Below are 14761 nucleotides of genomic sequence, written 5' to 3'. Positions count from 1 at the left end.
AGAGAAAGGCGATCTCCTGGAAGAATGTAATGGAAAAATCTAGTGAGAGATGGGAAGTGGTAAGGGACAGGAAAATACATTCTCACCACTTTTGTGAGAAGTCCAAAGTAGTAGAATTGGACACAAGAGGGAACATTCTAGCAGCTCCCACAGAGATGGCTCTACTTACAAAGCTGTCAGCGTGCTCCCACAGAACCCTGTCACGTCCATCAGGATGGACCTGTGCAAAGCCTGTGCTCTGTGGAACCAGAGGGGCCCTGTTTGCTGGGGGTGGATTTGCAGCACTTTGCTGCAGGTTGGGCCTTAAGGCTCAGGCCATGAAAGTCTGGATTCCAGCCCAAACTCTGATGCCTTTACAGCTCTCTCTAGAAACAGCAGCAGAAGCTGCTGGCCAGCAAACCCACTCCAGTGATTCCAACGACACAGTGAATCTCCAGAAATCACTGGGCCTCCAGGGATGATGATTCTGCCTCTAGAGCTTGATGAGAGTGAGCATTTTGCAGCTTCTTGAAGTAAGACTCTGTCTGAAGGATCACAGCTTGAAAACCTCCCCAGCAGTGGGAAAACCACTGCAATCTTCTCAGTAAGGTCACTGAGGCTGGCACAGTCTGTCATGCCACTGGAAACAGAAAGACAGCAAGGGGCAGCAGTGAAGAGACCAGGAGAGACAGAAGTGACTCATTCCTTCCACTCACAATTCCATCTCACGTTCTCAGCTAACAAATTCAGTTCAAGGCAATGCTATTTTAATTGCTGGAAACAGGTACAGTATAGCCTTACCCAGGGTCACCCCAAGAACAAGAAGGGAATAGAAATCAAAGTTAGGGAACCATTCTTCAGGAATGTTTGCTGTGCAAAGAGAGGGGAGCCATGCAAATGGGCAAGTGGGGCAGCAGAAATGTCTTTATTTCTCCATACATCTTTCTAGTGACAGTGAAGTGAGCTTCCCTCTTTTCTCTGGCCTTTCTTTTTCCATCTTTGTTCCCTTTTACCCTTTTTTGAGTTTTATTTGAGTTCGAAGTCTTTTAAAAAATTACTTCTTTCATTGTAACGAAGCAGGTCAAAGAAACCTAAGCCTTGCCCTGGCCCTTTGTATGCAGCTATCAAGTGGCAGCTTGATTCTTAGGCCATTACTTTTGCTGCTGGTCACAGAATAGTTCTTCATTACCCCATATGTCCTGCAGGCTATTGTTGGGACATCAATTTTCTGTAAATATTTTTGAGTTGGGTGTCTTCTTCATTATTATTATTATTAAATGGACAAACATTCTCATTTGTAAAGGTTAAAACTCCACTTTTTCCATCTGTCTCTGCCCTTTTTGGAATTGCATGTCCTCTATGGTGTGCAGCTCAGAAGTGTTCACTTATGTTCTGGTAAGGAAAAAAAACCCAAGAAATGTAAAGAATGAATGTGTGACAGAATGGAAAATATTGACCTATAAGAATTATCTCTAAACTGCACAAAGAAGTTGCATCACACAGGCAGACCTCAGTCATAAATAAATATTAATCTGCCTTGCATTCACAATTGAAAATTAATGTAGGAGAGGGCACACAATCCACTTCCCAGTGTAAAAATGTTTTCCCCTTTCTTTTTTTAATCAACACTCTGCACTTTGAAATCACATGTCCCATTTTAAGCACTTAAGATGTGACTGGTTTGGTTATTTTAAAGAAAATCCTATTTAATATTTATGCCACAAAATCTGATGATTCCTGATGTGTGTTTCCATTTTAATTAGAATCTAGTATCATGATTCTAGTGAAAATGTGTCCTTTGTAGCTGTTGAATATGGCACAAAAAATGTCTAGCAGAGCAGATAGATATGAATTCCCTATCCCCAAAATGGTAAAAATCACATTGCCTGACACTGATAAAACTTTGTCATTCTTCGAGCACAACCTATGAACTAATTAGCCAACATCTACAGCTCCTCAGACTGGCTGGAACACTATTTCACAGACACCCAGATCTACATAAGCAGCAGGAAAGAAAATAAAAATCAAAGTAGAAAGCAGTGGGAGAAAATCTAGATGAAGCATGAGATGTTACCTGTTAACCTGGGGTGGGGAAATTTCATCTTGCACAAGGTCTGTTCCCACCCTATGCCTGCATCTAGATAGGGCAAGTGTGAGACCCTTCCTGCCCACTTCCTAACAGAGCCTCAGCCTCCAACTGCAGTGCTGAATCTGGAAGGGAGGTGTGTGGAGTGCAGCTTAGGTCCCCTTGCATTTTGACTTTCCTAAATCTATTTATGCTCACTCAGTAATATATGGCACTGAGGGATTCTCCACTGTGCTTGAGAGCAAGACCCTGTGCTGCACCTTTGCTCTGCCACCTGGGCAGTCCCCATCTCCTTTTGGCTCTGCTGAAGGCCAGTGCACATTTGCAAATCTCTGCACTGCCAACTGGCTGGAAACACAGGGACGCTCCCTCTTGTTCTCCACAGCTGGGCCAGGAAGCTGAAGTTGCTGGGGCAGCCCAAAGCACAGAGGCAGATTGCTGAGTGCTTGCACCAGCAGTAGTTATCACCAGGAGAAATTGTACTGGTGACACATCTTGGTGCCTTGGTATGAGCAAAATGCAGAACTCCTCCAAGCACAGCAGCTCAGCTCAGCAGGCCACACATGCTGCCAGGAGCCCTTCTAATGAGCTCTGCTCTGCTCTGGCCTAAGGGCAGCCTGAGCCCAGAGTTTTAATGTCCCATCTCCTCTCTGAAGCAGGGAACAACTACACCCTCCTAGGGACCATCTCTGGCCTCCTTGGTGTTTGCCCCTGGCACTGCACTGGCTGCTAAAATGCTGGATGGAAGCTAAAAGGCTGCACAGGAAAATGTGCTGGATGGTGCTCCAACAGGTTGGAGGTTTGCTTCCAAGCAGGGAGATCTGTGACATGACACAAGATAGGGGGTGAAGGGCAGCTGATCCCCTTGCTGTCATGAATCAGCAAAAAAGAATGAGTAGGACTAGATGTAAAAAACACATTGAGGGGCAAAAAAGAAAAAGTATTGCCCTGGATTCTATCTATATGTTCATAGACTTGCCTCCATGGGAGCTTTCTGATCATCTCAGTTATGGCCTTCTCAGCTCCGTGCAGTTCTTTCTCACCACCTGTCCCCTATCCTGTGTGTGAACTGTATCAGTGATGACAAATGAATTACCTCATCATTTTCCCAGGGATTTTTTTTTTTGAGGAAAACAGAAAATAGTATGGTATGAATAAAGAAAACAATTTTTGTAGTTGCTGTAAAACTCATTAAAACAACAATTTTTCATTGTCCTTCTAACATGGTTCTCAGAGTTTATAAACAGCTTTTGTTTTCAGTCAAATGAAAGACTGGGCAGCAATACTTTAACTCTCTTTTGCCAGATTATCGGTTATTTCAAGCAAGTGTTAAAATCTCCATCACTGGCAAAATGAATTATGTTTTGTTTGTCAAATTTGCACCAACATGCCCATCAAGCTGGGCAGGAAAAGACTCTTTAGCAGTGCAGCCTAGGTGCTGCTGCTTGTGACTGTAAATGCACCTGAATCTAAATTTTGCAGCTATAAGGATCTCTTGCCCTGCAGGAGGTTTTTATTTTTGTCAAAGTTTCAAAATAGTTTGCCACATTACAGTATATTTTTAGTCCTTTCTTCTAAGTTCTGTTAATTAGTAAACCTGCTTTTCCCAGACATTACTTCTATTTCATTTGAGGAATCATCAATTTTTTTTTTGCCTACTGTCATTTATATGGCTTTCAAAATACTCAGTCCATGACAGCTACATACTTAAAGGCTGGAATGCAATAAGCAGAGTTCATCCTTTTTGGGGGAAGTAAGGTGGTTTAGTTTATCCCTTCATCTTGCTTTGGGCCTCATTCTGTGATGAGAACAAGTTTCCTCCATTACTTGTCACTATGCAATGAGACACTGACACCAAGTCCTGACACATTAATAGTTTCACAAAGTATTTGGGAGATCTACAATGACCAGTCACAAACAATTTCCTCTTTGTAAGCAATACAGGTTGGTTCCTTTATAGGATGTAGCTGTTGCTTCAGATGTGGGAAGAGTATTCTAGAAAGACAGATCTGCCTATAAATGAGGAAGAGCAAATTTGAGTAAGGTCACTTACACAGATTGGTGTTAATACTTGCTGTAGGAATGTACTTACTCTCAGTAGTCTGTAATGGGGGAAAGAAAGGCAACATTAGGATGTCTGATATAGAGAGAGACATCAAAATCTGCCCAGTGCATTTCTGTCTAACCTAAAGAAATGGACAAGATAATACATCACATAAATTTTACTGATGAATGTCAAGACTCTGATACAATGCAAACCCATAGAAAGCACTGTAAACAACATCAATCTTCCTAAAGGCAACACTGAGACAAAAATAGTATTACCATATCCAAGGATGGAGACAGTGTATGTGCTTAATAACATAGAAAAACCATCCCAACACAATTTTAGTGGGGAAGCAAAACTTTCTTAACCACCTTGGTTTTTTCCTCAGGGTCTCTAATGGAAATAAATTCATCATTTATACACCCAAATAGCATTTGGTGAGAGTGAGTGTGCTGGCAGTCTGGAGAAAGAGGAAGATAGTTTGGGATGGCAGCTGACCTGAGAGGCAGCTGCACATGACCAGCACCTCTCAGGGCAAAACCATCTCAGCCATACCCAGGCCAAAGTGTCCACTGACCACCAGTGGCAAACTGCATATTCTTCATTCTCTTTTGTCTCATGGTTCTTATACCTCTCAATAAAACCCCACCAGTTCAGAATACCTAGCAATGCCTCATTTTTGCTTAAAGTAGTAACCAACAAATCCAGTCAGGCAGGAACACTGTTCCTGAAATCACAGGTGACTCTTCCAAGTATCTAACCTAAGCCTGTTCTCTTTCAGTTTAAAACCATTCCTCTTGTCCTGTCACTACCTGCTCTTGCAAAAGTCCCTCTCCATCTTTCCTGTAGGCCTCCATCAGGTACTGGAAGCTGGAATTGGTCACTGCAAAGCCACCTCTTTTCCAGGCTGAACAATCCCAATTCTCTCAGCCTTTCCTTGCAGGAGAGGTCCCTCTAACCATCTTGGTGGCCTCCTCTGCACTCACTCTGACAGGTCCATGTCCTCCCAGTTCTGGGCACCCCAGAGCTGCTAGTGGTGCTGCAGGTGGGGTCTCACCAGAGCAGAGGGGCAGAATCCCCCCCTCACCTGCTGCCCACGGTGCTCTGGATGCAGCCCAGGACAGGGGTGGGTTCTGTGCACTTTGCTGGGTCGTGTCCAGCCTCTCATCCACCAGCATCCTTGAGTCTTTCTGGGCAGGGCTGCTCTCTCTGTCCATCCCCCACCCTGTGCTGTCACCAGGGGCTGGTACAGTGCCTCCCACTTGCTCTTGTTAAACCATGTGAGATTCCCATGGACCCACCTCTCAAGCTTGTCCAGGTCCTTCTGGATGTCAGCCTGTCCTTCAGGTGTGTCATCAGCACCACTCAGCTTGGTGTCATGTGTGGGCTCCTGGAGGGCACACTCAATCCCACCGTCTATGTCATTAGTGAAGATGTTAAGTAGCCCTGGTCCTGGTACTGACTCCTGAGGGACACCACTTGTCACTGATGCCCATCAGGACTCTGAGCTGTTGACCATGACCCTCTGGGTGCGACCATACTACTCTCTGGAAATTTGCTTACAAAGAGTTGCTGAAGAGTCTTGGACCTAAATGTAACCTTCTTAAAAGTAACCTGTGGAATGCAAAGAAATACAAGCACTAAAGTCAGGGAAGAAATGTTATGTTGCCTGTGAGAAAACAGTGAGGTGGGAGTACCAGTCAGCCATTAATTTTTTTCTGTAATAATTTCTGAGCTTATTTGCAATCATAGAATGGCTCAGACATAAAAACATTTCCCTTTTTCAAGTAAATAAAGGTCACACTCCACTGTGCTAAACCTTGACAGGGGTTTTATTTCATCTACCTTACATAGTACCACTTTGCTTATTTAGTGTGAGAAACTCCCCCCAGTGTGGAATATGGAATGACAAAGTGACTTACTTGGGAAAGTATAAGACAAGATCTTACCAGAAGTTTTGAAATAAACCAAGCTCTTCCTTAGAAGACAGAACACAGAAGAGAGCCGTGTATTTGGAAGAGTGAAATCAGGAGCATTAAAAAATATTTTAAGATTGCAGGGAGTTTTGTGTTCGGAGACTGTACATAGTCTCCAGGTGTTCTCAGAGACTTCGTTTTGCTTTTCCCATCTGTATGGGCTCCAGCTTTGATGTTTTTTTGGAGAGAAGGGCAACATTTTTTCTACATTTTAGCAGCACAGAATTAGTGCACAGCTTTTACACCAACTTTTCTGAGATAAAACCTCTACTAAACTTCTACACTTGTAAACAAGAAATTCTGCTTTTCAAATGTATTAAATCCAGCTCTGAGTTTGTGGCACAGATTTGAGACTAACATGCTGTTTGATTTCTCTTTACATGACTAGACCCACCAAGTGTGCATGTGTGTCCGTGTGTCCCCTCTTGTACCCATTTCTATTGCATTTTGCATTGCTGTCAATATAGCCTCCAATATCTGAATCCACTGATAGAACAGATGCAGTAATTGCAAACAGCTGTAAAGTATTACTCATCTTGCTAATCAAAATGACTTTCTGCTAAATAAACCATGAAAAAAGCTTTTCCACCATCAGTGAAGTGGAGTGGAAATGATACAGACTGTAAAGAGTCCACCATGGAAGTAAAATCAACAGATCAAGTGCTCCTACAACAATGAATCTATGTGTTAATGCACATTTCCAAAATTGTTATAGAAATTTCTCTATGTTTAGGAAAATGAATTTGTGTAACAACACAAATGTTCCTCCAGGTATTTTACATGACACCACCAGATACACAGAGCCTTGAAGAACTGCTTTATGCTTTCGCAAGATTCATAATCCAAGGGGAGATAATTGACCCATATGGTTTTGCTAGATGCTCATTACATGCTATACTATCTTATTCAAAAAAACCCCAAAACTCAGAGTACTCTATGTAGACATAAACATTACAAAGGGACTGTTTCTGAACTTATAGGAAGTGTGGAAGAGGCTGGTTTGGGAAAAAAAAAAAAAGTCATTCCTAAGTAAAACTCGTGACGGAGAACTTTAGTATTTCATTAGTCTGTCCCCTAATGAAAAAGCTCCTTTTCTAGCTCATTGTGCTTCAGTTATCCTATTTTCTAAGTCATATTCTTTAATTCTTAAAAATGCTATTAGAAAAGATATCATCTCTGGTTATATACTCTTCCTCTATTCCCTTATGCCACTTAAGCACTTATTGCTGTGGGCCACTCCAGTATAAAACACTCCAGAGGAAACAACTTAGCCCTGAGTTATTTCTCTCACTTCTTTGGGTCACACTGAATTAGGAAGTAAGCAATCTTCTCCCACAGCTTTCTGGTACCATAAATGATTTGCTGGGAACCTCAGCTCTTCTATTATGAAATGTAACTAGAAGTTAAAAGGCATATAAATTACAGATGTGCTAATTTTGTGAAGCATGATGAACTTCCTACTACCAAGTTTATATATCTGCAGAGAAAGGAAGAAGAGGGAAAATTAAATGAGATACATATCTGATTATAACACAGGAACAAAAAGAGCAAATCTACTTTCTCTCTGAAATACTTTATGTTCTCCATGACTGGATGCAGTCTCCTCCAAAGGAACTCAGCAAGTTCTCTACATCAGTTGCCTTTCTGCCCCAGTTTTTCCTGGTTTTCCTTCCTTGCATCTTTTTTCTTTGCCTTCAATTTTTTCTATGCTCACAGTCATCCATGGACATTCAGTGCCATGGCTGCAGCAGCATGACCTGGTCACATCCAAGGAAGCCCAGGAGAAGCTGTGCACAGCTACAAACTACAGCAGACAAAAGAGACCACAACAAGGGAGCCCAAGGCCACTGTTTAGGCTAACATAATCTACAGGGCGACATAATCCTCACTATTAAAAAAGTCATTGTAAGACTATGATTAAATAAAGTGATTTTTCCCATGATAAAGTGATTTCTCCTCTCTTCTGGAGGATGAGAGAAAGCATCAGAATAACTGCTTAGAAAGTCTTGACCAAATCACTCTGATATATTAATTTATCCCTCTTTGCCCACTTTCCACACAGCAGCTTGATTTTTGGGCAAGGAATGAAAATGGAGAAACAGGCACTGTTTAATTAAAAGCTGCATCCTTCTGATAAAGCACATAGTGTGCAGAGGACATTAAGATGTGTCAGAAGCAGTGAACCCAGGCCCAGACACCTTCACATTTTCAGCTCCTCTCCAGCCCTTGGCAGAAGCATGCACAGTTTTCACTTACCCATCAACATTTCCATCCTATGTGAGGTTGCACCAGTTGCAGTTTCCGCAGCTAAGGACTGCATCTTCCCACAGCTACTGGTAGTACAGTATGCCTGCTTTACAAATAAACACAAGGCTACAAAGCCCTTCCTGTGTGAGTGAGCATTATGGTCCTCATACAATCCCTCTCAAACAACTGAAGCTGCACCTTAAACACATTAACTGTGCTTGCCCTTGATACCCCAGCTGGAGGCTGTCCCAGAGACATTACTGTTCAGTCAGACGCTTCCTTCGCATTCCAAGTCTACAATTACCCATTCTTCCTTTAGTCCAGAATCATATGGCTTATTTTTGCAGGCAGCAATACAGCAGTGCCAAGCCAGAATCTGTCTCTCAAGATGCAGCTGGTTTCAGAGCTTTATATCATCTGCCCTCACACAGGTTTTCAAGAAAGACATGCACAACTCTCAAATGTCAGCACACCATTTCTAAGTCAATGTGGGATAGCAGTGTGGGGTAGACCAATTTTTTTGCCAATTTCTCTCCATCTACAACTCTCAAAATTTTCTCTGCCCATTAAATTATATATCTTTCACTCTACAGCCTATAAGCTGACTCACATTATTCTGAAAAAAATTTGGAAATTCCATTCCTCACTCTTACAGCTCCTTTCATTGTTATATGCCCATCATAGGCCAAATCCAGCAATTTCCTTCCTCAGAGTTTGAGTTCTTCTACTAGAAGTTTTCAAGATGTAACATACACCTAAAAGTGTGAGAACTGAATGAAGAAACTCCAACCATGGAGAAGTGTGAGATGATACTCCTAAGACAGGCTAAAAAGCAGGAGTGGAGCTTGTTCCTGAGACAGAAATAGGGAGCAGAAAAATGAAATTAATTTCTGGGGAAATATTTCCTTTGGGAAGAAAACCCTGAAAGCTACAACACATCTGCTCTTATTGACTTACTCTTTGTCTCTTTCTTATCAAGAGCCCAAAACAGATTGTAAGAAATACAGAGACAGTCAGACCCAGACTGTGGTGATCCTCATTTAGGAGGAGCTCCCCCGCCGTGGGAAAAAACCAACCTGAGATCTTCCCTGAACTGCAGAAGCAGCAAAGCCTACACATTGCCAGTGTGGCACCCAAGAAGAAAAGATTCCACAATATGCCCTTGACAGTCCATTAGCAGTATTTGGGCTCATTACCAGTGAGATGTATTTCATGTGAAAGAGCCACTTGGGCAGAAGGGGCACTTGAGGTAATTAAGAATCTATTTACATTTTATAGAGCCATTGATGCCCTTATGTCCAAGGAACCCATATTAAAAGTGTGCTCAGGGTATTTTCCTATCAATAAATATTAAAATGGTTAATCTGCATTTGGTCTGCTAGCTGCTTACCATGGCTGCAAGCTGTTAGCAAGCAGTAAAAAGCAGACAAAAGAATGTGTCAGACCAGAAACCAATCTTTCAATCTATTTCTTATTTTCTGGGTAAGTTTCCATTTATTATGTGGTACACTCTCTTACTTTCATGAATGAAATATAGAATATCAAAAAAAAAAAAAAAGAAAAAGTCTCAAAACTGTAAGAAATAAAATGAGCTCTTGATTTAAATGCACTCTTAACTAAAAAAAAAAAAATTAGCTTGGAGTGATCTTTTATTCATTCAATTCTTAAACACTTCCCTATCCGTCTGAAATAATCTTTAAGTGCAGAACAGATCCAATCTTATGCGTCCATTTAAGTTCTGCTGGTGCCTATTCTAACTCTGGGTCGTCTCAGAGTGCTCTTGCTAGACACAAGCCCAGGAACAATAAACAGCAATCTAAACTCATCACAAAATCACCTTAAGAAATGCAGAAAGTAACAGGAATTAATCAGCTGAACAGGCAGTCTTCCATTGCAACCCTTGTTATTTAGACAAGTGCAGCTAATATACATAATGTAGCCATAAATAATTAAGTAAAATAAATTACAGCCCAACAAAGTCCACATTAAACAAGACAGGCCTCTCTGAAAGTCATGCGGGACTTACTATGTGAAGATCGGAGTGAAAAATGAAAGAGCATGGCTCACATGATCTGTCTGTTGCTCTAATTTTTAAAGATGATACCTAATCATTGTAGAAACCCTTGCCTAAGACAGCTGGACCATACTAGAGCTGATCTGAGTCATAAAACAGCATGAAAATGAAAAATGATAAAGAAATGAACATGTACATTTTGCATCATGCTCTTATTGTCATGACTCACAAACCCAACAGAAAGAAGGAACTCCACCTAGAGCTGTAAATTCTGGTCAGCTCAATTATTTCACATGTTGCAGTCTGACTTAAGTTATTCAGAGCAGAGAAAGGCAGATCCCTGATGCACCCTTCCATAGTGCTGGACAGGGTGAAAATAATAAATTGGTCATTGGAAAACACTGGATGAGAAACAGCATATTTCATATTCTTCTCTCATAGCTGCCTCTTGATGGCAGTAAATGGTTTTGCCACAGCTGTCATATCTCAGCAGAGAAGTCCTGCAAGCAAAGGAGAGTCTATTTCCACTCCCTGTAACATCACCTTCCTTCCATGGCAGCTGATGTCCCACACCCTCCTGCCTCACAAGCCGCAACAAACAGCTCTATAATTTGTCAGTTTTTAAAGACTACTGGGGGCCTTTTGCTGAAAACCATCAGGCCACATTGACCTAGACCTATGGGAAGTCAATAGTTAGGAAATCACTCTGTTTTCCCCAGATAATTACACTGGGTCCCAGGAGTGGAGATGTGGCATTTCCAGTACATCAGAGTGCCTTTCAGGAGAATTGCATCAGGTTTTGATGTTGCTGACTGTCTGCTTCTCCCCTAAGCACTTGATAATCTTAAAAAAAAAAAAAGTTACCTTTTGATGCTCCCACTTCTATTAAAAGAACTCAGCAACATCTCCACTTCTCTATCCAGAATAGGCTTTGTGGCCAGTGGAGTGGAGGAGTCAATGTTAGAGGCCTTCTCTTTTTCCATAGGAAGATCTGATTCTCTCATCCTACAGGTTTGGGTTTTTTCATTTTGATTAGTCTGTTGTCAAGGGTCTGTGGCAGCTCTTACTGATGTCAAGTCCTCTGAACATGTGAGCCTTGATATCTCAGTCTTGAAAAGGACCTGCGTGCAGAGAGAAAAGGAACAATGTTTAATCAACTGCCTTCTAAATGTAGAAGCTATTGCCCAAAAGCAGAGTGATGGCGCCTGCTTGGACTGCTGCCCAGCTTATTTCCTGGCTGGTTGGAGAGAACAGCGCAATTTGTACAATGAACATGGTGTTGTGGGCAGATTTTCAGACCAAGTAAGTGATCTTGCACAAGTAACAAATGTCTGTCTGATGATAACTCAGGACTGCACCGGGCCCCATAGCTTCAGCCAACAGTGAGAGGCAGTACAGAGCTAACTCACCCCTAGCAAGAGGGTGGAACAACATTTCTGAGCACACATTCACTTAGCCCATTCTGGACAGACGCTGAGATAAATTTCTTTATCTATCAGTTTTGCTGGTTAGCAGGATTGCATAGATACACAGGAACCTGCCTTTCTCTAGTAAAAGTCCTGGCTCCTTGCCAAGCCCCTGAAGTGCTGCCCACTCTGTGGCACTGGGCAGTAGGACAGCATTCCATATCACACACATGTACTATGTGCATCATGAGTCCTGCACTTGGGATTGAATGAGGGGTTTCCCCAAAGTTTAACTGCAGGACCCCTTCAGGACTCTGGGCCCACTGCTTGCACAAAGCGTGGTTAGATCAATATCCTTTCCAGAGCTTTACAGGTCATGACAGTGGATATTGCAAATTACTAACAAAAAACCAGTTATTCTGAAGGCTGGAGATTGGTTGTTTGTCAAGAGGTAGTGATGAAGAGGAGCTGAAGGTTTTAAATAAAATGAATCAGATTGGGAGAGGATTAGAGGATGAGGGAGACATTTTTAGTAGGGGTATCTGGATACAGGAATAACTTTTGCTATGGGTTCTGAAACTTGTTGTGATTCTATCTAATAATTCATTTAATGGCATGAGTGAAGATTCTTACAGAATGCATTTTTCTAAGTACAGTAAAACTGCCAGGCTATCTGCCAAAATTTATTTTGATTTGTTTTGAGATTCAAGGAAACCTGCCAACCAAAGATTCAAGACATAGCTCTGTCAAAAGAGATTTACATTACCCATCAGCATTTCAATTATACACATCAGGCAGAGCTGTGAGACCTTATGAGAGGTCTATAAATTGTAAGATATTCATAGATAAATCAGATAATATGTGGCAAACAAGGCATAGAGCAGCAACATTAGCTTGCATATCAGAATCTTAAAAAGCAGATGCAATTAAGAGACAAGACAAAGAAATAAATATCTTGTGAACCTTTCAAAAGGCCAACCACATTATTTTAATATTGCTTAACAGTAACACTTAATAAAGGGAACATCATGATTGTGTGAACTAAATTTTCAGTCATAATGAATGCTACAAACTTAACCTCCCAAGTTTAAATAGGGTACAATGCCTTGGGAGAGATGCAAGAGAAATTATTTGATAAAGGTGACGGTTTTTCACACCTGAAAATAATGTTTTTCTACCAGGCTCTCTTGATCAACAGTGTGTAGCCACACATTAAAGATAAAATCTCAAGACTTACAGTGTATACTTGTCACTACTTGCATAACTTAGTAGGGAGAGAGGATCACAGAGATTTTGAACACAATTTCCTACACTACAGGAGATTAAATAGACTACATTTGAAGAAGGCAAGAAGCAACTCTGGCACCTGGATAGCAGAAAGTAAGCTTCAACCAGTTTCTCCGTCATTTATTCAAGATATATAGTCTTGTCTCCTACAAAATTTAGGCATAAGCATCCTGTGCAGCAAGGATGTGTATCTGATTTAAACAATTAATTGCACAGGAGTGGATTTCTGTTACGGCTTTCCTGTCACAAGCTAAAATCATTACATAAATCAGCTGGAGAGTGGCAATTTTACCTATATAAAGATTGATCGAACATTCACAGCTAGAGTTTGTTCTGCTCCCCATACTCATCGATATAGAAGCAGCTGGGATCTGAAAGCTTTTCTGGGGTAAAGGCAACACTAAAGAGCATGCTGGAAGAAAACAATCACCACATCAGAGATATTCCCCAGATCATTGTTCTGTGCTACAGCTCCTTTCTTCATCTATCATGCTTTCTCCGATTGCTATTCATTTCCTTATTTAATTAATATTGTAATGAACATAATGCACTTAAAGATTCATTGAGGTTATTTTTATTTTTATTTTTAAATGTATATTTACCACACTATATCCTGAGAGGGAATATTTGCAGCTCTATTAAGTGATGATCTCGTTACCATGATAAATGTGTATCCAGTGATAGATTTAATGTGAAACCCAGTGTACATAACTCACCAACAAAACTAAATCATGTATCATCTATTTGAAAACTGTCACCTTTTTCTAACAGATAGGAAGTATTTTCCCAGTGTCTGTTGCTTATTACACTCTGCTCGTCAGAGGAACTATGACATGCAGCATCTCCTATAACAAAAGAAAAATATACAGTCATATCCAAAATTTACCCAAAGAGGGAATATATTTTTTGGTTTCTGTGGTCATTAATGAAGACACTCGGATTGAACAAAACCAAATGATTTGTCACCTTTTAATAATTTAACTGGTTTATTTTCTTATTATATACATATATTCTCACATTAAACCCTTGAATCCTGTGCTGGTAAATACAGGGTCAAGGGCACTGGTCCTACTGTAAGCGGCATGTAAGGGCTTGTTTTGAACAGTTGGTGGTATTTAGAGATTGTCTGGTTTCTATTCTGAAAAAAATTCCCTATAATACTGAAGGAATGGACAAGAAGTTTTATCCAGACCGAGAAATTTTCTGTCTGGATTATGTAGAACAGTTATTTCTGATATGGCTCTAGTATTTTCTTTTATTTTCAGTTGGTTTTGGTTTTTTAAGTTTAGTTTTAAAGCCTGTACTTGAAAATTTGTTTTAAAAAAAGCTTTCCCACGCTGGAATTTTTAGTTCCAAGAATATTGAAACAAAAAATATTTTATTATTACCCTTACCCAAACTGAATACTCATTCACATTTTTCCCCCATATAAGATTTTGATTTGGCTGCTATTTTCCAAAGAAAGACCAAGGGGGAAAAAACGTGCCCTGATTTAGCATAGACTTCTGCATGCCATTGGACCCTTTTCCAAAGAGGCTGGCTTCCTCAAAGGAACTGAAACTGAGACACTGAGGATTCTCCTGCCTATTTCCCTGATAAAGCATAGCTGATTTATTTACTTTAAGATCTGGATCCCTCTCATAAGGTCATTTAAGCCCCCTGATGAGACTGTTTGCGGAAATTCCAGAAAGAACGAGCTGCCTGAAGCTCTCCCAGAGC

General features: G+C 40.9%; 1 long non-coding RNA gene across 1 annotated transcript in view; it reads right to left on the bottom strand.

The window, feature by feature from the left end:
• Positions 1-11318: 11318 nt before the first annotated feature.
• The window catches only part of LOC115947977, an 8293-nt gene continuing 4850 nt past the window's right edge, over positions 11319-14761 (bottom strand). Inside the window, exon 3 of the long non-coding RNA XR_004081831.1 lies at positions 11319-11470. This is a non-coding gene — a long non-coding RNA (uncharacterized LOC115947977). The remainder of the gene's footprint in view (positions 11471-14761) is intronic.

This window comes from Geospiza fortis, unplaced genomic scaffold (assembly GCF_000277835.1).
Source record: "Geospiza fortis unplaced genomic scaffold, GeoFor_1.0 scaffold403, whole genome shotgun sequence".
Lineage (NCBI taxonomy): Eukaryota > Metazoa > Chordata > Aves > Passeriformes > Thraupidae > Geospiza > Geospiza fortis.
This window is presented reverse-complemented; position numbering and strand designations above follow the sequence as displayed.